At 37.1% G+C, this 27,771-nt stretch overlaps 1 long non-coding RNA gene across 1 annotated transcript; it reads left to right on the top strand.

Annotated features, from left to right (window-relative positions):
* The first annotated feature begins 13,000 nt into the window (after nucleotides 1–13,000).
* On the top strand, nucleotides 13,001–17,552 carry LOC141410886 (uncharacterized). The gene is made up of 2 exons (XR_012435694.1): nucleotides 13,001–14,695; nucleotides 15,584–17,552. It is a non-coding gene; the product is annotated as an uncharacterized lncRNA (long non-coding RNA).
* Nucleotides 17,553–27,771: the final 10,219 nt, after the last annotated feature.

Here is a 27,771-nt window from a genome sequence, read left to right as displayed (position 1 = left end):
CACAGTTACTATAAAAAATGCATAGAACCAATATTTTGAACTATGCTCCTTACTTTTAGGAGAGACACACAAACAAATACCCAAACAGATGCAGAAATGTCTAAACAATTGTGATTTTGGGATGGTCCAGAATAAACTGCTTTTTATGAAAAGTGCTGAGAGAGGGAGAGAGAGAGAGAGAGAGGCAGAGAGAAAAGATAATGTAATAATATTGAGTATTTTTACATTCATGTTAATTACCATAAAAGATGATTAGCAGTAATTTATGCTTAAAAATCTTTCCATCTAAAGAATGAATCAAAGAAACTGTTAGAACTAATAAATGAATTCAACAACATTGAAGACAAAATCAATGCAAAAACTGAATAGCTATACACTAACAATGAACAATCTGAATAGGAAATTAGGAAAACAATTCCATTTGCTATAGCATCAAAAAGAATAAAATACTTACGAATGTAATCTGCCAAGGGGGCAAAATACTTATGTACTGAAAACTAAAAAAAGTTGCTGAAAGAAATTAAAGAAGATACAAATAAGTGGATAAACATCCTGTGTGCATGCATTGAAAGATTTAATAGTGTCAGGATGTCAATTCTACCTAAAGTAATCTGTAGATTTAATGCAATCCCTGTCAAAGTCCCTGCCGCATTTTTACGGAAGCAGAAATATCCATTCTAAATTTCATATGGCATCTCAAGAGCTCTTGAAGGCAAAACATTTTTTAAAAGACAGAACAAAATTAGGGAAGCCCTGCTTATTTGAAAACTTATTAGAAAACTATAATATTCGAACAATGTACTTGTGACTATAAAGACAGACATAGAGGCCAATAGAATAGAAATTCCAGAATGACAGTAAGCCTTCATGCATACTGTCAGATGATTCTTGACAGGATGATTTAATGGGGAAAGGACAATGTTTGCAACAGACAGTGCTGGCAAAACTGGATATACATGCGCAAGAATAAGTTTAAATCATATTTAACATCATATTAAAAAATAGCTCAAAGTGAGTAAAAAACAAACATAAGGGCTAAAACTATAATGCCCTTAGAAGAAAATATATGGAAAATCCTTTCCTTTGTGACATTGAATACGGTAATGATTTCTTAGATATGACACCAAAAGTATAGGCAACAAAAGTAAAAATAGACAAATTGGATTATATAAGAAAAATTTACAACTCCATTGTATCAAAGGAAAAAATCAACAGAATGAAAATGTAATCTATGAAATGGGAGAAAGCATTTGCAAATAATACATGTGATAAGGAGTTAATATCCAGGATATATAGAGAATTCCTACATCTTAACAACAAAAAATACTGATTAAAAATAAGGAGAACTTTAATAGAAGTTTTTTCAAAGATATACAGTTGGCCAACAAGCGTATGAAAATATGGTCAACATTACTAATAGCTAGGGAAATAACTAGAATGGCTATTATTTTAAAAAAGACAAAAGATAACAAGTGTTGACAAGAATGTGGAGAAAAGGAAATACTTTTGCATGGTGACAAGAATGCAAATTCTTGTACAGTTATTATGGAAAACAGTATGGCTGTTCCTAAAACATAAAGCTACCATGTGATTGAGCAATTCCACTTCTGTTTATGTACCCAAAAGAACTATAAGCAGGGTCTGGAAGAGACGTTTGTATACCGTTGCTTGTAGCTGCATTATTCACAATAGCCAGAAGGTGGCGCAACCCAAGTGCTCATTAAAGGATGTCAAAATGTACAGGTACACCGTGAAATATATTTAGCTATAAAAAAAAAGACATCAAACACATGCCACAATAAGGATCAATCCTGAGGACATTAGGTTAAGTGAATATCTTGTAAGATAGTCATAAAAAGACAATCACTGTAGAAGTCCACTCACATGAGACACCTACAGTACTCAAAGTTACATAGGCGTAAAGTAGAATGGTGGCTGCCCAGGGCTAAGGAGAGGGAAATGAAGAGGCGTTGTTTAATGGGCATAGAATTTTAGTTTTTCAGAGTGAAAAGAGCTTTGTAGATTGATTTCACAGCAATGTAAATACACTTAACACAAAAAATGCTTAAGATGGTAAATTTTGAAATCGGCATTCGACCACAATTATAAAAAAGGACAAAGTTGTAAAACTAATCTCTTTTGCATCATCCTTTACAGCATTGTTTTATTTAATTTTCACAACAACCATGGAAGCTTTATTATCCTCATTTTATAGATGGGAAAGTGAAGCATAGAGATTATTATGGAATTTGCTTAAGGGCACATGGATAAAAACAGGTAGTTTGCTTTTCACAGTTCCAGGCAGTCAGACTCTTAAGCCCATCTATAAACTATAAACATATAAACTATTAGGACAAAACAAAAAGAAAAAAGAAAGAGAAAAGATCGTGAAATTTGTCCAAAGGCCAAGCAAATATTTACAACAACAAATCTAGATTACGGGAAGCTACACTACAGGAACTGAATAGAAGATTTAGCTCTCAGCTGCTGACAGCTAGGGAGTCAGGGACAAAAGAAAATACAAAGGGAATGAGAAAGAAAGAGAGGAAACAGACTGGCATCTCAAAAGAAACCAACGTTTTTTATAGCTCCAACCTCCGGGAGAAATTTACTGTATTAGTCCTTATATAAGAAATAGTGAACTATATAATGGATGTTGTCTTCAATAGCCATGAACATTCTGTAGTCTTTCCTCATAGCAAACGTGAAGTAAACTGATGGCTTAAATCAAGTCATACTTCTGAAAAGTGATTTCTATAGAGAGTGAGAATAACATAAAGCAGAGATGCTGCTGTTGATTTGATGCAGAAGGAGAAAATTTAGAAAAATATATAACCTGTCTTATCTCAAAAACTAGCAGCCCTGAATATTAATCATCTTTTTGCTGTGGACTGGAGGTATAGAGCAAGTAATCCTAAATGGAGATCAATGAGGTAAGCTCTGCTGATGACTGGAAATCGCACCGTGGGCACTGAACACAATGTGTCCAGCAAGGAGAGGATTTGTGATGAAGATGGAGGGGCTCACTTGGTTTGTTCTATTGAAATGAACCACTCAATTCTTCATGCGGGTAGCAAACAATTTTGCTATTAGAATTTCCTGGGGAGCTCTTAACACTACCAATGCTCAGGTCCCACCTGCAGAGATTCTGATTTCATTAAAAGTGATCCAGATGATCAATATTCAGCCACAGCCTGAAGAATAGGTACCTTGGGTAATGAACTTGACAGGCAAGGGTTCTGAGGAGGGGGCTATAGGGACAAAGGAAAGGATGAGTCTGGGTTGGAGGCTGGTCAGTGATCCTGGAAAGGGTGAGGAGTAAAGGGTGCATACCCTAAGACATATTGTGTACCTGCTTACCAATTTGACAGCTGCCAAACCTCAGGCTGAAATGGGCCTTGGGATGGGTCAGGCTAGAAAAGACAAACAGCCAGAAACACACCAGAACCTCAGGCCACAGAAGGTCACTGAGATAAGTTTCAGTAGTAAGCCATAAAGTAAAAAACATCAGAGAAGTTGGCAAATGGAGTCCGAGTGGCTGGCTTTAACATAAGGCTGTGAGACCAGGCTGGGAGGTGGACTTAAGGGCTTGAATGACAGATTCCAAAGGGGCTTTAAGGAATAGAAAAGGATCATTGTCTCTGGTCAGGACATGATCAGAGGATTAAATGTGAAGAACGGAAAAGAGAAAAACAGAGAACCAATTCTTAAAAGTAAGATATGGAGTGTAGTCACAGAAATAAATCAACAGACTTTTTCAGAATGAGTTAAAGATCAGTAACAATGGAGGACTACATACTGTATGTGCCAACTTCAAACTGAGTGACATTTTGGTGCTCCTCATGGGGGACCAATTCCAGGGACCACAGCCAGGTTTAGCTAGCATCAGTTCAGCAGCAATTCAGTGGTCTACCTGCAGGACCTCAAAGGAAAGCTAGTGTCCAGGAAACAGCCAGTCACCATAAGACATAATGGAAACACAGTTCCATCACGATGGTTCTGCTTACATTTTTGACTTTGCAACGGTGAGAAAGTAATACACATTTAGTAGAAACTGTTCTTTGAACTATGAATTTTGATCTTTTTCTAGGCTAGTAACGTGGTATAATCCTCTCATTATATTGTATAGTGCAATGAGCTGAGGCTTCCAGTCAGCCAGACAGTCTTGAGAATAGACAATAGTCCACTGAGTTGCTAACCTATAATATTAGGGAGATATATTCAATGCATTTTCAACTTCAAATGCTTTGAGCTTATGATGGGTTTATAGGAACATAAATCCTGTGAGAATTGTAGGGCATCTGTAAAATTCTAAGTAGAAGCGGCAATTAGAGGTCCCACTTTTCAGGGTCTATGACTAGGAGAGTCCCTCTTTCTGCCTCTTATTGCACATCTCAGGGACAAGAGGCATGAAGAACATGGTATTTTTTTGTCTGGTATTTTATTAACAAATTAATTATACAAAGGGATTTCATTTTGTGATATTTCTATACATGTATATAATGTACTTTGATCAAATTCACTCTCTGTATTATTCTTTCTTAACCCTTTCCTACCTCTCCTAACCTTTTAAAACAATTTTTAGTGGGTTTCATTAAGTTATTTTAATACACATATAATGCACTTCAGTAATATTAAACCCCCATCTACCTCTCTTTTTCCCTCTCCCACTCCCATTGGTTTCCACCCCCCCAACAGCATCCTTTTCATAATCATGTCATGTTATTATTTTGATTATTGTTATTATTAGATCTTGATTTCACATATGAATGAAAACATTCACTGTCTTTTTTTTGCTCAACATGGTGATCTACATTTCCATCCATTTTCCTGCAATGACATAATTTCATTATTCCTTATGATTGAATAACACTCGATTATGTATAGCAACCATATTTTCTTTATCCATCCATCAGGTGATGGGCACCTAAGCTGATTCCATAATTTAGTTATTGTGAAGAGTGCTGCAATAAACATGGGTGTGCAAGTATCTTTATTGCATGTTGACTGACACTGTTTTGGATATATGCCTGAGTCATATAGCAGGATCATGTGGTAGTTTTATTTTTGGTTTTTTGGAGTAATTTCCATACCAATTGCCATAACGACTGCCCTAATTTATGCTCCTAAAAACAATGTACATATGTTCCTTCCTCAAGCCCTCACCTCATCCTCACCAGCATTTGTTGTTGTTTTCTTGATGATCAGTATTTGACTTGGATGAGATGAAATCTCAATGTTATTTTATTTGTGTTTCCTTTATGGTTAAGGATGTTGAACATTTCTTCGTGTATTTATTAGCTATTTTTATTTCTTTTGAGAAATAAATGGGCAATTCATTTGCCCATTTATTAATTGAATTATTTGTTCCTTTGATGTTTAATTTTTTTTAGCTCTTTATATATTCTGGGTATTAGTCCCTTCTCTGAGGAATAATTTGCAAAGATTTTCTCCCATTCTGAGGGTTATCTCTTCATTTCAGTAATTATTTCCTTTCTTGTGTGGAAGCATCTTAATTTCATGCAATCTCATCTGTCAATTCTTATTCTATTTTCTGAGCAATTAGAGTCATATTCAGAAAGTCTTAGCCTATGCCTGTATCATCAAGTACTTTTCCTGTGTTTTTCTTCCCATTATCTTTAGGGCCACAATTAGTTTATTTCTACAGAACCGAGGTATCAAGGAAGCTGAATGGAAATGAATCAGCAATGTTGCAAAGGAGATTAGCACTGGAGGAAGAATGACAGTAGTTTAGGGGAGAGCTCCTAATGAGCTATTTACAAGTTCCATGACCATGAGACTGTATGTGAGAGGAAAAGAGGTTTGTTCAAAGTGTAAAACAATAAAAAAAAATAGCATTAGCCCAAGCAGTTACTAATAAGAGTTGGTATTTACTTAGAAAACTAATTATTCTCCATGGGTTTCTGGATATAAAGCACTCAGAAAAGTACCTCTTTCATAGTAACTCTCTATTAATGACTTTTGCCACTGCTGCTACATCTACTCCACTGAAAAATACAAGAATTTAGAGGCAGAATAAGATAGGGATTAAGAGCCAAACTGACAGAGCACAAACCGTGACTGATACTTAGAATTTGAGTAACTTTGAACTAGCTATTTAATTTCTATTCCTTATTTTCATCAGCTATAACTTGGAGATAATAGTGTCATAGGGACATAGGGTGAATTAAATAAGTTTCTCTACATAAAACACTTATAAAATGCAGATGATGCATATAAGATTGTTAACAAGAGGGAATAGTTGTTACATTGTTCTGCACTGCTTGGTACATAACAAAACAAGATAACAAGTGTTCCCTATTATTGTCTTGTTAAATTATATTATCATTAAAAAAAAATCCCCTGGTATTCAGTAGTTCCTAAATTCAGCTACATGTTGGAACCATCTGGGAAAATTTAAAAGTACGATGTCTGGATGCCTTTCCAGAGATACTGATAAAACTAATTTGGATGAGCATGGGCATCAGATACTTTAAAAAATTCCTGATGACTCAGGGGTAATCAAGATTGAGAGCCGCTAATTTAAATAATGACCTCCTTGCTTTAAGTAAGAAGAGGGTTTTTCATGCATGAGTTTAGTTGATCCACTAATGACATAGAACCAACTAGAAAGAATTCATTTGTGGCCCAAATTTGGGAGATGATAGAGTTGAATTCATAAAGTTTGTTTTATGGCTTCCTATTGAATGGGAATGAACATTAAAACAATGTAAATCAATAAATAATTGCCAAATCAATGGAGCAAAGAGTCAATTGAATAGATGCTGTGTCAAGAAAACCACAGTGGGGTAAATCTGCTCTACTCAGTAGTGTGTGTACTCATGAAAAGTTGTAATCATAAGCCTTTATTATTCCTCGTGGTTTCTTATGACGAGGGTAACAGAAATTGCTGATATTCCTATGATAGTGTAGCCTACACATTAGTGAAATTCTCCCTCAGAGCCACTTATGAGGCACTGTTACAAAAATAGTTACTGATGCTACATTTCCCAGAAAAGGCCAATTGTCATGGAATGGGAAATCAGTTTTCAATTGAGTCTGAGTAACAAATAGTTGTTTTGGCCAAAGAAAGGGAAAAATGCTTTGCCTATTAGTGCTGCAGAATCCAAGGACTGCAGAGAGATCTCAAACGTGAAATAGCACGCAGTCATGAGGCATTCAAATTACAGTCCGAGAGCTAAAGGGTTCCCAAGGTCCCCAAGGCAGACAGCCAAAATTTTGTGCAGTTTTGGATGGCAGAATCCTTTTCTGAAGAAATTGATTGTATACTGCTCAAAGACCAAAACTGGAACAATAAACAAAGGCAGAAATTTTATCTATAATTTGTTTTAGAAATTCTGAAGTGAGAAGTAACCATTGAATTCATTAGACAGGCACTGACATCAGGAAAGAATCCTTAGTCACACTTTTTTACGTATTCTACCAGCAATTTCACAACTACTGCATAGCCATCTGAATATCATGCACATGATTAAATGTGTGTTATTCCAGTCACAGATTACATTTACAGTCAGTCTCAGCAAGTCTGTGTCAGAAGCAGCCAAGGACTCTAACACAGCGTGACTGATCCACATGCCCTGGGTTTGAATCCTGACCCTGACATATACCTGCTGGAGAAACCTGGATATAATTTGTCATCTATAGAGACAAGTTTTCTTTCTCAAAAAAACTGTTATAAAAATTAAACATTCTCATATTTGTAAATCACTAAGAATAATATCTTTTACACTGCTGTAGAAATGGCTCTTGAGTAAGTAAATACATCTCAAATTAGATTTTTTCCTTCTGACTTTGTCATGTATAGATACCTGAACCTGGGACACTGTTTAATAATTAAAATCCCAAGTCTGGCATTTGGAGGAGGAGAAAATAAGATAAGTTGTGCTTCTTTCAGAAAACCACTTTGCCAGAGAATCTTCCTTCCTTCCTTCCTTTCTTTCTTAGCAATACTTGGGCTTCATGCTTGCTAGGCAGGTGCTTTACCACTTGCCAGGAATACTTCTCCCTAACTGAAGATTGTGTTAACAATAGCCACACAGGAAATTTCCAGGGTAAGGTGATGCAGTAAAGAGGCTAAAGTCCCACCACTCTCTTGTATCAGGAAATGTTCTGTAAATAAATTCCCTTGGATTTCCAAAATAACACACAGCACATGAGATTCATCCATCCATCCTGAAAACTATACCCAGTGTTTGTATTTATTAGGTTGGCTTGCGTGTGTAATTTTCAGGTTTTTTGTTTTTACAGTCTGGGAAGAAAAACACAAGTTAGCTGTGTGATCATAGAAATCTATACTTCTCAGAGTTTTCTGGGGTTGGTGATGTTTGAGGCAGAAATAGCTCTTTAAATTATGAGTCTTGGTCAGTGTCACCACCAGGAAAAAATATTAATGCTGGTAAGAGCTACACAATCCCAGGGGACCAGTACTTCCATATCATGAAGAAGCTGAAACCCAAGTTCATCAGGATCTACAGCTTGGGATCCAAGTGCTCATGTCGCCAAAGTTCTCTAGTTAAATGGTTGCAAGCTTGTCTCTGATGGCTCAGTCACTGTGTAAGCAGGTTTAGTGGCAAGGCACTGTTGACCCCACTACTTGGGAAATGGGTGAGGATGGCTATCCCAGCAACTCCAGCACTACCAGCCTAGAGAAGCAGGAATGAATAAATGACAGCACCAAGGATGTGGGTGGCAGAAGCAGTTGACACCTTCCCATTTGTGTTTCTAAGTTTCCATCCTTTTTAATGTGTACAATACAAGCAGCCTAAAAGTCTGTGTCAGCATCAATGCCAGGATTCTAGGGTCCTTTCCAAAAGAGCATTTGGCCTTACTGCCCCATACTGGACTTTTCTTCTCTTCCTTCTCTCTTTTCTTTCCAGCTTGGTACATTTGTGTCAAAATAGTCACTTAGAAGGTAGAGTTAATATTAATAAAGTAAGTCAAAAACTTACCATATTCTATTTTAAAATAACAGGGAGTGAGACTTTGAGTTGGAGCTGAAAATGCATGTCTAATCCCAACTCCACAGAAAGCAGAGGTAGGAAGATAGCATCCAAGGCTGGCCCTGGCCCAAAAGTATGAGACCTTATCTGAAAATTAACTAAACCAAAAAGTTTGTGGAGTCAGGCCTATAGGAAGGTTGTGCTCAGATTTCCCCACTCATCTTATTAAAATTCATTTCCTAGACATACACCTTCCCTTTTTGGCATTATCCCTTGGTCATTTTCTTGCCTATAGTGATATTCCTGGGCTTTGATGCCACTGGAAGTACAATAGGGACATGTTACTGTTTGAACTATGCTCATCATCCTGCTGCTAAATCCTAAAAAAAAACTTAAATTAGCAAGTTCTATTCTTAGAGAATGTCAGTGTATTTGCATGGACTAAAATGACATAGCAGAAAATGTTTGTATAGAGCACATTTTTAATTCTGATTTTATATTTTATTTCATTTTACAAAGCAGCCAATATCAAATATAAGTATTTAAGATTATACTGAAAATTATATGCATTTGGTTTTTTGGCTTTACATATATATATATATACATATATATACATCAGTTTAAGTTATGAAATATGTCTTGATTTTCCAAAGGTATTTTGAAACAGTGATGAAACATTGCCTTCGTAGTCAGCATTTATCAATACTTCTAGCTCCTTTATATGACTACCACAGTATCTTATATAGTACTTCATAGTGTTTGAATTACTTTCATATATACTATTTTAAAATTTATTTTTTGATCCATAAAATTTGCATATATTCACAAGGTACAATGTGGTGTTTAATTCATGTATACATTGGATAGTGAGCAACTCAGGGTGATTAGCACATCACCTAAAATTTTTGTCATTTCTTCATAGAGAAGAAATTGCTTAGGTCCAAATCTTGGCTGTCATTTGTTTGCTGTGGAATTTGGGCAGCTTGTCTCATCTCTCTTTCCTCAGCACAAATTGAGATTGTAATTTTGTCTATCTCATAGGCTACTGAGTCATTTCACATAAAGTCTTTGCACAGTACCTGATGCATGGTAAATGCTCAATGAATAATAGACACTATTATTTAAAATTAAACTAAGATCCAGAGAGTGAGTTGCTAGTAATGGCATTAATTTGTAAAAATGGGCCTTATGTTAAAGTCTAAAATGTGTCTCCCATTCCATCTGCTGTTGTTTGCATTCCCAGAGTACAAATACTGGTTTATTTAGTTGTATATTCATGGATATATTTGTGCTTAAAATTGATTTTTAAAAAAATTGCTAGTCACTTATTCTCATGTGCATACATTGTTTGGGCCATTCCTCCCCCCTTAAAATTGATTTTGTACTTAATAAATTACAATATTAGTTTGGGAATTTTAAACACTACTTTTCACAGAGTTATAACTGCAGTCCTTTTTCTTTAAATTTCAGTGTGCTTCTTGAAAAAGTTCTATTCTAAATCTAATGCCTTACATAGAAATCTTAACATCCATTGTAGCTCAAGAATGGAATGAGCAGGTATCAATAAAAAGCTTTCACTTCAAACTGTGTGCTTTCATACAGAGGTTGATTTTTTTTTATAACAAACCCATTGTTACACTAAGAATCTAATTAAAATTTTAAAATTCACTGTTCTTCAAACTTTCTAAACATGAAAATAGTCCCAGCAGAATGATGCTGTACTTTATATCATCTCCAACCCTACTCAACCTGACAAGCCAACCCTGGCATTTCTCTCACAATTTCACCCTTGCTAATATGTCTATCTGAACTCAGTCCAGTAGATTTCAAAAAGTTTACTGCAAATAATTAGTAGAATAATCAAAGTTTAGATATGTGGTCTGAACATGAAAGATGTAGCCAGGTAAAAATACACATGCATATGTGCACACACAATTATCTTGGTTTGGGGCTCATTTTTAACAGGAAAGGCCTAATCAGGAAATCAAGGGGGACTATTCTGGTTATTTTATGAATTTGGAGGGTGTTCTTGGTGTTTTGTGACCAATCCTAGGCTCTGGAAACCTCTAGCCACAAAGGATGCCAATGAGATCCCCGTGTGGCTGACAATCCTGAGATCTATGCAACCACTCTGCTTCCTCCCCTCCATTTTCCTTTTTTCTTCCTCCATTTTCAGTTGCTCAACTAAGGGGTCCTTCATAGTGACCCTAACTAGGTATTAGCTTTCCTGAACTGTAGAACCATCTGGGCTGATTATGCTAATCAGCACTGAATTTATATAGTGAGAAAGGTAAGGTAAGACCTGTTACCTAAATAGGATCTGTCCTCCATTCTTCTCCCTGCTCCTTGAAGATCTCTCTATAGGCAAAGGATATACCAGATATGTTGAACTGAATTTTCATACTCAAGTGTTGTTTTGAAGAGGAAGATAGCCTTGAAACAGGGTTGTAAAACATGGTAAACTGTCAATTAAAAGCTGTAACCTTGGACAGAGCTGTAAGGAGTTGCCCATTAGAGCCATGCAAAAGTTTGGGACCAAGATGAAAGGCATCATGCAGAGATAAGCACCCATCCCTGCCTTCCTTTGTCTCCACTTGTAAATAAACTTTCCAAAGCAGGCCTCCCCCGCTGCTCTTATCTAAACCTTAGGTCTCTAACCCACTACTAGCCCTACTTTATGGGAGAGCACATTCCTTGTAACCTGATACCCTGCACTGCCTTTTAAATATCCTGTGAATCCTTTGTTTGGGGCTCAGACACTGGTACACGTCTGGGCCCGCTAGCGTAAAAATTAAAATCTGAGTTCTCCACTCCTCCGAGTGTTGCTTGGTTTCTCCTCTGACTATATTGCCACAACAAATGGAGGCCCCAGCGAGATTCCAACCGACTGGCCCCTTGTGCCACCAGCCGGCGGCTGGGCTGCATTGGAGTAGGGAGGGACACAGGACTGAATGAGGTGGCGCGCCACCCGATGGTATTCCGGGTTCTCCTTCACCCTGGTGCCCCAACTCTCTGAGCAGTCTTGACCCGGCTTGGACTCCAAGAAGTGGACCAACTCATCTGGCAGTCTTGTCCGGACTTGGTAAGCACCACCCCCAGGAAATCAGTCCTAAGTCAGGTCCCATCCCACTGGATGGAAGGGGAGCTTGATCCACTCCCAGGAACCTCCAAGAGGAGTTCCACAGGTCTGCAGTCAGGTCCCGTCCTACTGGATGGAAGGGGAGCTTAATCCACTCCCAGGAACCTCCAAGAGGAGTTCCACAGGTCAGGCGCTTCTCCCAGAGTGGGGGAAGGAAGGTGTTATAACTTTGGTGTGAATGTGTGTGTGTGTGTTTGTGTGTGTGTGTGTGTGTGTGTGTGTGTGTGTATGTGAATTTGTTTAAAGCACGGGCAAAATTTAATTTGCTCCTGGAATTCCAGCTCATTTTATGCGCGCTTAAATTGACAGTTTTTCTGGCATGCTTAATTTATAAAACTTTTTGTGTGTGCATGTAAACATCTTAAAAATGGCTCTTAAATTGATACTATAAGGTTAATATGATATTCAAGGAAAAAAAGCAGGATATTTGTTTTAAAGATCTTTGTTATAAACTGCTTAGACTTTTACATTTAAATATGTAAACACCTTAAGGATGATTCTTATTGTAGAGTAAACGTAAAAGTTATTACTCTGTTCTACTGCTACCTTAAACAACAACAACAACAAAAAAAACAAGCTTTCAAACTTATTTCAGTCAGGCCTCACTAGGATGCAGACACTCAGGGGTTAACAATCTGGCTTAGCTAGGAAGGAAAAAAAAGAGGCTACAGTCTGCAACAAAGTCTTGGAATTTAGGTAGTTAAAATGACCTTAGCTTGTTTCATTCTGTCATAAATAAAATCTGGGATTTAATTCTCTCTTATAATATATGGGTCTGTTAACAAATGAGTTTTCTATAAATTGCTTTTATACAAAAAAATAATTTCAGAGTTGCTTTCTTTCTTGTTTTTTTTTTTCATGCAAATATAAGGCTCTAAGTTAAAAGATTTTATGAGTTATTTTCAACAAGTAACAAAATATATAAAAGGTATTAAGGATATGGTCTTTTTCAAAATAAATAAAGGGTTAAAAAAATACTTTTAGATAAAAAAGAGGATAAAGACCAGCTCCCCAGAGGATACAAAATAAATTGTCACAAAGATACAGAGTAAATTGTCATAAAATGATACAGCTTATAGATGGTATATAACTAGTTAAAGTTAACTAAAATCCAGTTACATTAAAGGTTTTATAACTTCAAAGTTTAATGTACTGATGTTAAACTAAAATTTAATTCTCTAAGCTCATAACAACAAGGCTACCTTAAAAATATTATATTGGTCTAGATAACATTTACAAAAATTGTCTTATAATTGTTTTGTTTTGTCAAGATAACTCAAAAATTTTTGATACTCCAAGTTAATCCATAAATTTGTCAAGATAACAAGAGTTTATTAAAACACAGAGAGACAAGAGGCAGCTGAACACAGGGAGTACTGCTGCACTGATATGAGGGTTAAGACAGATTTACTTATGTAAAGCCAAAGTGCACCTTCCAGATAGGATAAAAATAAATAAATAAATAAGTAAAAACTCCAAGAGGAGCACTACACTGGAAGTCAAGATCTCCAGTTTTTATTAGACATAACAGAGTGGAGATGTTAGTCCTACTCCTTCCACATGGCAGATGGAGGAAATTTTTCCCTGAGATGACCAGATTGGGGCTGTTATTTTAGGGGGGGTTCCATTGACTGCAGGTAATGGGATTCTGCTATATGTCAAGAGCCATCTGTTAATGTCAACAATCTGGGATATGATTTCTTATCAACATCTGAGCCATGGTTCTTGGCCACTATGTTTCCTAACTTCACACTTAGTCCCCATAAATATTTACCTGTGTTCTCTGGTGATTTTTGTCAGGGTTTTAACTACTAAGGTAACTGAGTCATGTTCATTTAAGAGTTGGTTTATGTTGGGGTTAACAATGAAGACAGCCATGTTAGGACTAGACCCCCCCTCCTTGCAGCTGGCTCACCTTTGTCATCCTGGATATATGCCAGGGACAGCTGGGCAGACAGTGACTTTCCTGGTACTTTTCCACTAGCCCCCTATGTCTAGCCCAAGCCTGTATATGGCAATGGGCTCTTGCTGTCTTGCTGGGGTCCCCCTCCACAAGGCTCCTGCCTAAATAATAAACCCTGTACCAGTGTTTCAGCTGTCTCTGTGCCTATTCCATGCCTCTTATTTTCTAACAGTTATGTAAAACTTTCTAGATGACCTCATGGTTAAACAACTGTTGTCTTAGATGATTCTAATACAGTTTATACCCTATGCTAGTTTGTGACTGGGCTGTTTGGGTTTGCTAAAACTGTTCTTTCCCCCTACAACTGATAAAAATCTAAAGTTTTACTTCAAGAGCAACAACTAAATTAATATGTGTATTAACCTCTATAGAGTTGTGATGCTGTTGCTGGTTCCTGTGTATTAAGTATATTTGTATTTTCAAGTATATCAAGTCTTCTACAATACAAAATTTAGATAAACATGGTAACAAAAAGCTAGTGGTACTGATGTACTGTTCTGTTGGTTGCTAAATTGTCCATCAAAATTTTAACCATGGCTCTTTTAAGTTTTTGTCATTTCAGTTCTGATCCTCCTGGGACATTTATAATCAAGTCCATAAAAATGACTAATGAGTGCCTATGTGTCAACCAAGGTAACTACGTAGACATCTGCTTTTGTTAGATTTTGTTTTGTATTGTCCTTGTCTAAAAGTGCACTGCCTAAGAGCTGTTCCTTCTAAGCCTCTTTGTTGCTTAAATTTGGCCAAAAGGGTCTAGTTGGCACTGACTCCCACCTGATCTGCTCATTATTCCCTCCCAACGTGGGACTGAAACCAAACAAACAGAATCCAGGAAAAAGCAGCCAATCAAGAAAGATCTTCAGTCTGCAGCCATACCACCCTGAATGCACCCGATCTTGTCTGATCTTGGAAGCTAAACAGGGTCAGGCCTGGTTAGTACTTGGATGGAAGACAGATCTTCAGAAGAGACTGTTCGGAGACTAACAATTTGGAGACAAAGGGGGGAATGCCATCAAAGTTCCAATGGAGTCATTGGTGCCAGACCTCTCAAAGATAACCAAGGCCAAGAGGATTAAAGAAATGGTTCTTATGCATGTGTGGCTATCTGACATTAAAGCTTTTCCAGACACAAACTCACATTTTTAGACAGGGTCTTCTACTTAAATAGAGACAAAATAACTATTTTTACTGGATCTAAACATGTCCTTTAATACTTAAAGATGGTGTTTTTAACTTTAAAAAAAAAGTTTTCTTGGACATATATACTGACAGTATATTGTTGCCAAGGTAATTCTACTCAGTTAAAAAAAAAAAAAGGAGAGATATGATATATAAAAAAATTAAAAAGAAACTACTCCAACCCAGTTGTATGGGTCCCCATCTAGTAATGTTGGCAGCTCTTAGGACTGTTGAAGTTACAGGAGTCACTCCCGGGACTCATCGCTCCTGGATAAAAGGACAGCTGCCCCTGCAGAGCCCAATGTCTGACAGGCTCTCCATGATTCAACTAATACCCCTCAGATTAAGGTTCCAGAGAACTTCACAACAGCATGCCATCACTGTTGAGATCTCCAGCCCTGCCCCAGCCATATCCCGGAAGCTGGTTGGTCAACGCATGGCAGAAGCCTGAGGATTCATTCACCAGGACACAGATGTATCCTCTTCTCTGTCACCCATACCTTATCCTGCTGATTAGCATTGTGCAATCTGTTTACACGAGGACTGGCTGTCACTGCTCCCCAAGATTGAAATGTAAGCCAGAGATTACTGCTGGCCTTCTGTTACCTCCTCATAGTAGGAAGCCTTACTGCTGTTTGGTGTCGTCTGTAGCCCAGACTCCAGTCTCAGGCATGAGGTCTCTGATGTGTTATTGCCTTCTGACTCTGCTACATTTTGAGGTTGTCCAATTGGGAGGCTGGGATGACTGCTCGGCCTGCATAAGGCCGCCTTCCTTCCAGGGAAAACTGAGGTATGCCTTCACCTTTTATCAGTATCTGTCACCCGTGTGCAGCATATCAATCTCTGAATGCACCAGGAGAGGGATGATTTACTATAAAGAAAGCTGATAGCCTAACTGGGTTACAAAAAAACAAAGACATTATAGGGCATATGGATTGCTGGGAGAAAGACAGGGACACCTTAAAGTCATAAAACAATGGAGGAAATAAACCTCCTTTTGCCACCCTACCCTTCTACCCCACTCCCATATCAGTTTACTACTAAAGGGAGAGCCACAGATCTAGAGAGGCCACCCAGAGGTGATTACCTAGGTGGACCTGGGCCAATAAAAGACATTGATCTGCCACCACCATGACCCCCGTTAAGGCTTCCTTCTAGGACAGGAAACCTTAACTTGGAATCTCAACTGTACAGCTACCGCCATTCGATGTACATTTGACAGGCTATGGTGCACCAGCCTGGGATTCTTCCTTGTCTGAGGGACTCTTGCTTACCAGTACTTGCCAGCTGACTGGAAGGGCATTTGCACATTAGCATTCCTCACCCCAGATAAACATAGTGCCTAACAATCAGACACCCCCACCTTTAATGGCTCATGTGCGGTCGAAGAGAGCTACCCGATTCGTACCTTTATTAATCGGACTGGGGATAATGACTGGGAAAGGAACAGGCATAGGAGGGACTGCCTCATCAGTTGCCTACTATAATTAATTATCTGTGGACCTAACAAAGGACATAGAACAAGTGGCTAGTTCTATAGTGACCATGCAGGACCAGCTAAACTCTCTAGCATCAGTGATCCTCCAAAATGAGAGTAGGTTGGATTTACTCACTGCCAAGAAGAAGGGCTTTGACTTTTCTCAAACACAGAGTGTTGTTTATGTAAAGCAGATAGAAATGGTCAGAGATCCGGCTCATTCCATTACCTGGCCTCTCCTTATGCTTCTGTTGACACTTGTGTTTGTAGGTGCCGTCTTAACGCCATAACTAACTTCATTAGCTCGCAATTGGAGGTGATAAAGTTACAGCTCCTGGTAACACAATATAGGTCTTTGGGACAAAAAAAAAACCTTATAAGATTTCTAAAGTCTAGTGTTGATGCTTGTCCACAAGTGGAAAAAGCATCAAAAGGGGGGAATGAAGAGGAAGATAGCCTTGAAACAGGGTTGTAAAACATGGTAAACTGTCAATTAAAAGCTGTAACCTTGGACAGAGCTGTAAGGAGTTGCCCATTAGAGCCATGCAAAAGTTTGGGACCAAGATGAAAGGCACCATGCAGAGATAAGCACCCATTCCTGCCTTCCTTTGTCTCCACTTGTAAATAAACTTTCCAAAGCAGGCCCCCTCCGCTGCTCTTATCTAAACCTTAGGTCTCTAACCCACTACTAGCCCTACTTTATGGGAGAGCACATTCCTTGTAACCTGATACCCTGCACTGCCTTTTAAATATCCTGTGAATCCTTTGTTCGGGGCTCAGACACTGGTACACGTCTGGGCCCGCTAGCGTAAAAATTAAAATCTGAGTTCTCCACTCCTCCGAGTGTTGCTTGGTTTCTCCTCTGACTATATTGCCACAACAGTTTAAGCTATTTTACACATGAAATTGGAATTTCTAATTTGGGGAGATAATTTTGACTAATTTCATGAGCTTGAGGACAGTAAAGAATATATAGAAAGTGGAGAATCTTCCAACATCTTCAGTGTTTTCTAAGCTTCCATGCTCTATTGACCTTGAAGAATTCCTGAATGACTCAACAAAAATTTCAGCATTTACTTGCAAATAATAGTGTAAAAGCTTTGAACCCTGTAAGTATTGACATGTTAAGGTTCAAGAGGTGAGGTGTTAAACTTTTGGTCCAGCAGTTTAGGAAAGTCCTTTTCCCTCTGTTCAAATGCATGATCTCACACACTTCTTTGTCACTCCAACTGAAGGCAGGTGTAGCATCCTTAATTAGATTTTAGAGAGCACCTGTGGTGAGTTCTTACCCACAAGCATTTCTCACTTCCTTCTATTATCTACTTGGAGTTTTTTTTGTTAGTAAAAAATTTGCCAAAACATGTTAAAATGGCTTGTTGGAATCAGCTGTCTCTCTGACCAGTGCACACTATCAATAACAAATAAGCAAATAAGACATGTCTTTCCTATATCAGAACAAGCAAATTGTTTTGTAAGATGCAGCTCTTAAGGCCATAAAGGTTAACTCTACATTGACTTCATGATAAAGATATAATAGTGTTCTCTTGGCTATACCTGTTTTGATCCATCTAATCTGAAGAAAATTACTTTCTGCTCTTTTCAGACACCTTTTGGTTTATCTGACTTCTTTCTCCTAATTCCGTCATATTTTGGGATAGAACAACAATTGTTGGTAGAAATTTAATGCTGCAGTCATTCTTAAACTGTCTTAAAAGCAATTTGAGATTCTGTTCTATTACCACATTCTTAACGCTTATTCTAAATTTTAAGCAGCTGTGTGATAACAACAGACCTTGAAATGGCACTGGAGGTTACAATGGCGGAAAACTTCTAAATTAATATTTTTCTGAGAAATAATGACAGAATATTCAGTTCAGTGGAGCATAAGTAGCATATGAGCTTTACTTATACCTAAGAACTAAAAATATTTTGAAGATAACATAATACTCTAAATTATTGTCACAACATTGTAGAATTGTCTATATTGTCTATACTAGGAAAAATGCTTTTTTCCTATCCATTGAAAATAAATAGACAATTGCATTAGAGATGTGTTTTAGACTGTGTTTCTTGGTATGCATATAAAATTTGTGCAATTTTTTAATGTTAAAAGTATGCTAAATTGAAGTATTAAAGTAAAAGAATAAAAGACTTTTTGCAACCTTGTTTCTTTGGGGATTGTATTCATTTAAGTTAGAGTGTCATGGTACACTAAAGAAACAAAATAGCATTATTCTTTGCAAAAGTAAAAAGTTTCAGTATGTAATGATTCTTGTTATAATTTACAGATTATAACTGGCTGACATTTAAATTCAGATGTTCTAAATGGTTGACATTTAAATTCTTTAAAAATAGATAATATCTAATAAAGCTAAGTATTTGGAATTTGTAGGGAAAAAGCAGAAGAAAAAGAGTTCATTGCTTCTTGTTATTTCTATAACATGGCTCACATTGAAAATAAATATAATTAAGGCAAACTAGGGTAAATAGTGCATGGAACAATTTTTATTATATGATCATAACTTTGAGTCACATTTAGAAAGGCATTCTTCAGTTACAAAAAAATAAAAGAAATTCACCCATTTGTTATTCTGGTACCCGTACCATTTCATTTTTAACATCGAGAGATCTGATCAATTTGAGATTTAATCTAAAGTGTGGAATGAAAATATAGACATAACTTTTTTTATTTTCAAAAAAAAAAAACCTATCACTCATCCAAAACTCACTATTAAAAAGCTCATCTTTATAAAGCATTAAATTTTCATGTCAACTTGTATCTATTTTTTGACCTTGTCTCTTATTCCAGTGACCTATATTTCATATGTTCATATCTGTTTTTCATTTTGGAACATAATGGTTTGGTACTTGCTTGTATTGGCAGTTTGTTTCCAATAGCACAGGTCAATCCACACTCAAGATTCTTTTTCCCATTTACTATTTTGTGAACATCTGCAAGCTACAGCTACTTATTGGAATTACCTGGATCACCTTTTAATCAAGTCAGAGTCTTTGTAGATGGAACCTTGTCATTGGTTGTATGATGATTTTAATGGTCACCAAGCCTGCGAATTTCTAACTTAGGAAAATTTAGGTTCCTGTTCTTTCATATGAAGGCAAAAAGGCTCTGCCATCCACAGTTAGATTGTCTCTTTTATTCCTAATAATAAAAATAAAGCATGTGTCCTCTTGGGAAAAATATGTATTCGATGAATAAATAAATGGATATACTGAAACGTGTTCATGACATTTTCTTAAGTCTGCAGGGTAGGATTCCTGTCCATTAAATCCCATTAGCTAAAAAAAGAAATACATGCATTTCAAGTGTGTCCATATCAAATTATAAAATTTTTTAAAGTAGGGAGATAGTGTGTTGTTCCCAATTATAAGAAGGATGCATCTAGTTTCCCCCCTCCCTGCACTAAAGTGAGAATCTAGTGTTATCCATTAACTCTCAGTTATTAATTAGCTGAATATCTTTTCAGTACTTATGGGATAATCATCATTTTTCTTTTAATCTAATGCTGTATGGATTATCTGAATATTGAAAAATTCTTGCAGTAATGAAATAAAACCTACTAATTAGTGATTGTTTAATGTATTAGTGCCTTCTCTTTGCCAACATTATATTTCAGGACTTCTCATGAATGTTTATGAAAAAAGTTTTACCAGATTTTTACTAGGTTTATGTGTCAGAATTAAACATTCCTTAAAAAATAATATTACCTTCTACTTATTTTTTCTTGAAAAGTTTGACTTGGATCATCTATTCTTTAAGGATTTTGTAAAGTTCTCCCTTAAAAACCACATGAGCAAATAAAATGAAGGACTCCAAGGTAAGATTGGAAGTTTTCTCTGTGTGATTCTGAGAAAAGTTGGGAAAATAAGAGAAAGAATATTTTGAGGAGAGAAAAAAAGAGCAAAAGAATCAATAAAGAGGTGTTAGAAAAGCTAAAAAGCACAAAGAAACAGAAAGGCAACACACAGCAAAGTAGGAAGTAGACTGCAACTCCAACCCTGACTCCCCAGGGGATGAGAACCAGATGCCATAACCTCAAGGTAAGCCCAGAGCATATAGGTGACTCCCATGATAAAAGTTTGACAATGCTAGCTGCAAAAGAAGCCCATGGCTCTTGTAAGCCTGAAACCTAGGGCAAAGTTTTGGTCTGAAAGTGAATCCACCTGCATGGCAGGCTACCTTTGAACAAAAAATCCATTGTACCACCAACCAAATCTCAGACTACTATAACTGTTACTGGATGAGGAATGAATGGGTTTCCTCAGCTTCCCAGTTTCCATGCAAAATCACAGGAACTTGAGATCCACACTGAAAAGAACTTCAAGGAGTTTCACAAGGTAGAAGTTTTAGCAAGGATCTGTGCTAGTATAACAGGAAAAAAAGGAGGCAGAAAGCACCTCTTGCTTCAAGTTCAGGGGTGAGATACAGACTCCAGAATGGCAGCTTGTTCATGAGTTTTATTTTGTCTGAACTGAGGAAATACACATGGTAATGTCATCTAGTAACTCAGAGTCATTAGAGACAATGGCTCTGAGAGACCAAGATGGGTGTTGTTTATTATCCTAAAACACAGAGATGTGGTCTAGGCCTACCCAAAACACAGGAACAAAAGGTAAGTTTCTTCCAGTTGCCAGACATATCTCCAATTTTCTGTCTCTCTACTCATTCAAGGAGCTTTGTAACCTCTTAACATCTTACAGGAGAAGACAGATGCAGATTGCTCCTTTATGTCTCCACATTCTTGAAGCTTAACATCTAAAAGGAGGTCATGGGAAGGGAGATAGCTGCTCTGTTAGTTCCTAGTTCTAATTTCTGAGTCTGGCTCTTTTAATACTTGTTTGTAATTGTCCTGTTGCCTTATCTATCTACCCTGCTTTATAACAAGATCTAACTTAAGAAGTGGCCTACTGTTTGAGGATAAACTAATCTAAAGATCAGAAACCACAGAACAATTGCAATTTTGTGTCCTTGGAGATGCCCTGCCACAGTGTCTGGGTGGGAGACAGTCATAAGATGAGAGACAGTCATAGAGAAAGACAGGGTCTGATGCAGATCTACTGATTAATTTGGGTAGTGATAAGCACAGGCTTTGAGGATATAGTTGTTGGTGGCCCTGCCCTCTGTGGCAAGGAGCAAGACCCGTGGCTTGTAGATTACTTCATGGGTGGGGTCTGTGAGCCCTATACCTGAGGCAGACAGATTGCTTGATTTCTGCAGCAACCTCCCCGTCATGTATACTTTACTATAGGGAGCTAGATTAGGTATTCAGATAGTAATAAATAAAAAATTATGAGCCAAACATATGAAACATTTGGAACACAATTAAGAGACCAAATTTAAGAATAATAGGTCTAGAGGAAGGAAAAGAGGTATAGAAGAAAAGAATAGAAAATTTATTCAGTGAAAGAGTGCAAAATATTTCCCAAATCTTAGAAAAGATATGTATATACAGGTACAGACAGGAGGCATTTTGGAGCACAAATAGGTGTGACCAGAAAAGAACCTGTCAATGTCAAACAGTTAAACTGCAAAGAGTAAAGAATAAAGAAAGAATATTAAATCTGCAAGGGAGAAGTACCAAGTTATTTGTAAGGGCAAAGCTGTCAGAATAACAGCAGATTTCTCAACATAATCTTCTCTAAAGACCAGGAAAGCATGGAATGGTGTATTTCAATTCCTAAAAGAAAAAAGTACTGCCAATCTAAATTTTATATGCAAAAATTATCTTTCAAAATCGAAAGAGAAATAAAAAACCTTCAAAAACAAGCATAAGGGGAGGAGAAAGCCTTTGGATAATTTTCTTTATGTATTCTATGGAAATTGTTTTCTAAACTTTCTCTATAAGCATTATTTTTATACATTCATTCTATTTTCCTAGAAGTAGAAAATTGTCTACTTTAATAGTTTGTGAAATGTACTTAGAGTTTGCAAAGTATACACTCTATGAAATTTATAAATTGCCTTTTCCAGTGATTTCCCCCTTTCATTTTTAATGTGTTTACTTAAAACTAATGATTAATTTCTGTTTTAATTTTTTTCAGAGAACTAGATTTATGTGTCACATTCTTTTGTTCATTTGGCTTATTTTATGTGCTTTTCTTACCTTGCTAAAGTAGATATTTAACTTTCAAATTTATCAACATTGGTATTTAAGACTATAAATTTTCATTTTCATGCTTTAAGGATTCAAATATGTACATTTTTATTTTAATCTTTTTTTTGGAAATTTTGCAATTTAGGTTATGTTTGCCTAGTGATCCCAAGCTTAATTTTTTAATTAATAATCTTACTGCATCTTGTGATCAGAAATGGTTGTTTAAATTGTTTTTGCTCTTTGGAATTGTGTTATCTTTCTATTGTTTTAACAAATTACCATGAAGTTAGCATCTTCAAGTTAGATAAATTTATTGTATGATAGTTCTGTAGTGAGAAGTCCAGATCGACTTATACAGTTTTTCTGCCCAAGGTCCCACAAAGCTACAATTAAGATGTCAGATGGTCTGGGCTTTTTGTCTGGCCACTCTGGAGCAGAATCTGATTCTTTTAGGCTGTGGGAAGAGTTCAGTTCTATGTGATTGTAGGTCTGAGATCCTCCTTTTGTTGCTGGCTGTAGATGAAAGTTCAGTCTGCTCTTGGAGTTGCCCTCAATCCTCCTCATGCTTTCCACCTGGCTCTTTCCAGCAACAGCAGGTACAGGGTGGTGCCTTTAATCTCTGAATCTTACTCTGTCTCAGTGTCGTCTGACTTCAACTGGACAAAGTTTTCTTCTTTAAAAAATTCCTGTGGCTTGGCGGCGCCCGTGGCCCACACCTGTAATCCTAACTAATCAGGAGGATTGTGGTTAGAAGGCAGCTCTAGGGAAACAGTTCGCCAGGCCCTTCTTTCAAGATGCCCACCTGAAAAGAGAGTGACTCAATTGGTAAAGCGCCTGCCAAGCACAGCGTGAGACCCTGAGTGCAAATTCCAGTACTGCCAAAAAAAAATCAAAACCAAAACCAAACCAAAAACTTTTGTGATTAGTCTGGACATACCCACACAATCTAAAATAATTTCTATATTTTAAGATATTTAGCCTGACTTAAATATGCCAAGCCCCTTTTGACATATGATAGAACATGTTAACAGGTTCTAGGGAATCTAGCACAGACATCTTCTATAGGTCATTCTGTCTACCACAGAGGTTTTGTTTGTGATGTAACACATGGTAAAGCTTTTAATATGATGCATGTGCACTAGAAAAGAAAGCAATATTCTCTATTATTGTTCAAATATATATATATATTCATATGACCTTTACTTATTATGTTGTTCAGATCTTCTATGTCCTTACTTACTGTCCACTTGACCTGTCGCTAGTATATTACAGTCTCTACATTTTGGGATACTTTTGTTTCTTTTTGTATTTCCTACTATATATATATGTATATACTATATATATATATATATATATATATATATATATATATATATATATATATATATATATATAGTATATACACACAATATACATATAAAAAATGAAATATATAATAATAATATATATATAATAATGAAGAGAAACATGTCTTCATTATCTGCATAGATAACTTGTCACTCTATGTTTTCATTGTAAATCAGGGCTTCACCATTATAAATTTTCTCCTTTGTCTTTGCTAACAATTTGGCTAAGTTCTGCACAGTTAAATATCAAGACTAATTTCTGCTTTCCCTTGCATTTGCCTGGTATACTTCTGTTCCTTTACTTTTAGACTTTTTAATCATGTCCTTTTAAGTGTGTCTCCTGTATATGGGATAGAGCTGGATTTTGATTTTAAGCCAAACTTATTTTAATAGGTAAATGGAACACATTTACATTTATTAAAGTGATCAATATTTTTATCTTCAAATTCCCAATTATTTGATGTTATACTTACAGTGGAACTTCCATTACATGGTCTATTTTGTTTATTCTAAGTGTTTTGGATTTTAGGAACATGCATGTTTTTGTTCTAATGATAATTTTTATTCTTCTATCTTTATATAACTTCCTAACCTCCTTTTTTTTTTTTTTTGGCAATACTTGGGTTTGGATTCAGGGCCTTGCATTTGCTAGATAACATTCTATGGCTTGACCCTTGCCCTGACCCCTTTTTGCTTTAGTTATTTTTTTAATAGGATCTTGCATTTATGCACAGGTTAGCCTCGACTATAATTCTCCTGTTTATACTTCCTGTGTAACTGGGTGACACATGTACTGCCATAAGAAGCCTTTTATTGATCAAGATAGAGTCTCACAAACTTTTTGCCTGGGCATGCCTTGAACTGGGATCCTCCTGATCTCTGTCTCCTGAGTAACTACAATTACAGGCATGAGCCACTGTGCTAGGACCCCTACCCCCAGCACTTTTTCTTTATCCAAACATTTACTATTAAGCTTATTAGCCTTAAAAAAAAATCCTTTAAGGGCTTGGAATGGAGTTCAGTGGTAGATAGCTCGCCTAGCTTGAACAAGCTAGTTCAATCCCCAGCACCACAAATAAACAAAATACTTAAACTGTCATCTATTATTTATGAACCAATCCATGAGCTACTTCAATCTTTCCCTTTTATATTTTAGCTGTTAGAATATAATGTTTATATCTTTTCTTCCACTTTTGTTTTAGTATTAAATGTTCACTACTGAACATCAACTCTGACAATCCTTTAGATGACTCTGTAGAAAAGACAGGGATGTTGTTTTATCTAACTCTTTCCACTCCATCCTGCCCTCCCCCCTTTTCATATTTCACTCATTTCTTTTCACCTAGGATTAATACATCACAAAGTAGAGGCTCCTTTCCTTTTGGAAAATTTAGTCTATGTTTTTTCATTCCTAAAAAAAAGCAGCAATATCAAGATTACAAAATGAATCACTTAGAACTGAGTCAACACAGAAGATACAGCAGCCTCGAGTTTAGTCTGGACATAGAACCTGACATTTAGCAGAATCTTATCTTTAATTTTTCTTGCTCAGTGCAATATACAGCCAGTATATTAACACAGAAGAATTGAAACATTCTCAGGCTCAGCAGTGGTATTTTTATGATGAGTCTATGCTGGATAGACAAAAAGGGGTCCTGAGCCGAGAGGACTTAGGATTTGCCCTGCTGACCCCCAATGGGGTAGCCTGTTTCTGGGGGAACAATATGTCTTCTGAAACAGTTTCAAATGTGGGCTTTCCCTCTGAGGTGATAAGTTTAAATTTTTATAGCAAGTTTTTACATAAAAATTAAAGATAGGATTCAGATTTCAAAGGTATCATGCTATGATGCAAAAAGTGCAGGCCCGGGGGTGCCACTTTACTCTCCTTTGTGGGATGGAGTGTTTCCATGGAGACGTTTCCACAACACTAGGACATACTATTGTCTTCTGGAAGCTTTAGGATAAAGCACAAATTCTGCCAGAAATTCCACTTTGCATGGTCTTCCTATTCAAAGCTTTGAGTCAATGTTTACAGAAAATTATAAACCTGCCTGGTTGAAAAGCAATGAGAATCAGAACAAGTAACATTTGACAAGAAGCAATGGAAAAAGAATTATTTTAGAGATGTAAGTAGTCTGAAAGTTCTGTTATCCTTTAGAACTATCCTCAAAGGCTTATATGTTAAAGACTTGGTCAGCAGCCTTGGCACTATTGAGAGGGGAAGAAACCTTTAGAAGGTAGAAATCTAGTGGAAGGAAGTTAAGTCATTGAGAGCAGGATTTTTTTTGTGTGTGATACTGGAGTTTGAACTCAGGGCCTTGCACTTGTTAGGCAGATGCTCTACCACTTGACTCATGCCCCCAGTACTTTCTGCTTTACTTACTATTTTTTTAATAGAGTCTTGCATTTTTTTCCCCAGGGCTGGCCTCAGACCACAATCTTCCTACATATGTCTCCTGCATAGCTGGGATTACAGCTGTACACCAACACCTTCAATTTGTTGAGATGGGTCTTGCTACATTTTTGCCTAGGCTGGCCTTGTACCATAGTCCTACCGATTTCTGTCTCCCAGGTAGCTGAGATTATAGACGTTAGAAACCATGCCCAGGCCAAGGGTGTGCTCTTGAAGGGAATCTTGGGACCCCAACCCCTATTTCTTTGCTTCACAGCCACATGGTGTGGACATCTCTCCTCTGCCTGACATGTGCTCCTGTGATGTCCACAATAAGTGCACAGCAACTGGCACAAGCAACTATGAACTGAAAGCTCTGAAACTGTGATCCATAATGAGTCAGGTTAGAATTAGGGAAAGTCTGGGTCTGGGACCCCTCCCTGACTTCCCTTAAGAGTTCCATTTTAATTATGACAAGTTAGAAAGAAGGGGAACTCCCTCCCTCAGGGGTGGGGCACCTGAGAATTAACATAGGTATATAGCAGAGTCCACACAACTCCTCCCCCTGGCTCAAAAGTCAATGGAGTGAGGTAATGATGGTAATCTCGCTCAGTCTCTAAATTTAAGGTGGTATAAAAACCACCTACCACAGACTTTCTTTTTCCTTTTTCCTCTGGCACGGAGCCTCCTCTCACCTGGTAAAGCAAGTAATCCCTTTCCCTTTTCCTGTAACAAAACGTTCTGTTCTCATTATGCCCACATGTCCCGTTTGAATTCTTCCATGCCGGAGTGCAAGGGCTGGATCTTTTGGAAGACGCTTTGTTCAGTTACAATAATAAATTTTTCATGCTTAAATTGACTTTTCTCAGGTGGTCTGTCACAGTGCCAGAAAGTTGACTAATACAAATTCTTAAAGGTTTTCTTTTTTGAAATCCCAGTTCTTTAGTACACAGGACAAAGTGGTTTCAATCTCATTTTGAACTCTGGCATTTCCTTCAATGTGAAGAAGAAAATTCAGAGGATGAAATATTGAGAATTTTGAAATTTTTTGTCTTTCTCAGATAAACTTTTAGTCATGGTACCCTTCCTTCATCTACGAGTGTCATCCTATTGATGCACAGATGACACGCGCAGCAATTTCAGGGGCCCAGGGTTCTTGAGCCCACTCTGAGAATGAAAGCGCAGGTGGACTCCAGCGGCAG

The sequence above is a fragment of the Castor canadensis genome, chromosome 9 (assembly GCF_047511655.1).
Source record: "Castor canadensis chromosome 9, mCasCan1.hap1v2, whole genome shotgun sequence".
Taxonomy (NCBI): Eukaryota; Metazoa; Chordata; class Mammalia; order Rodentia; family Castoridae; genus Castor; species Castor canadensis.
This window is presented reverse-complemented; position numbering and strand designations above follow the sequence as displayed.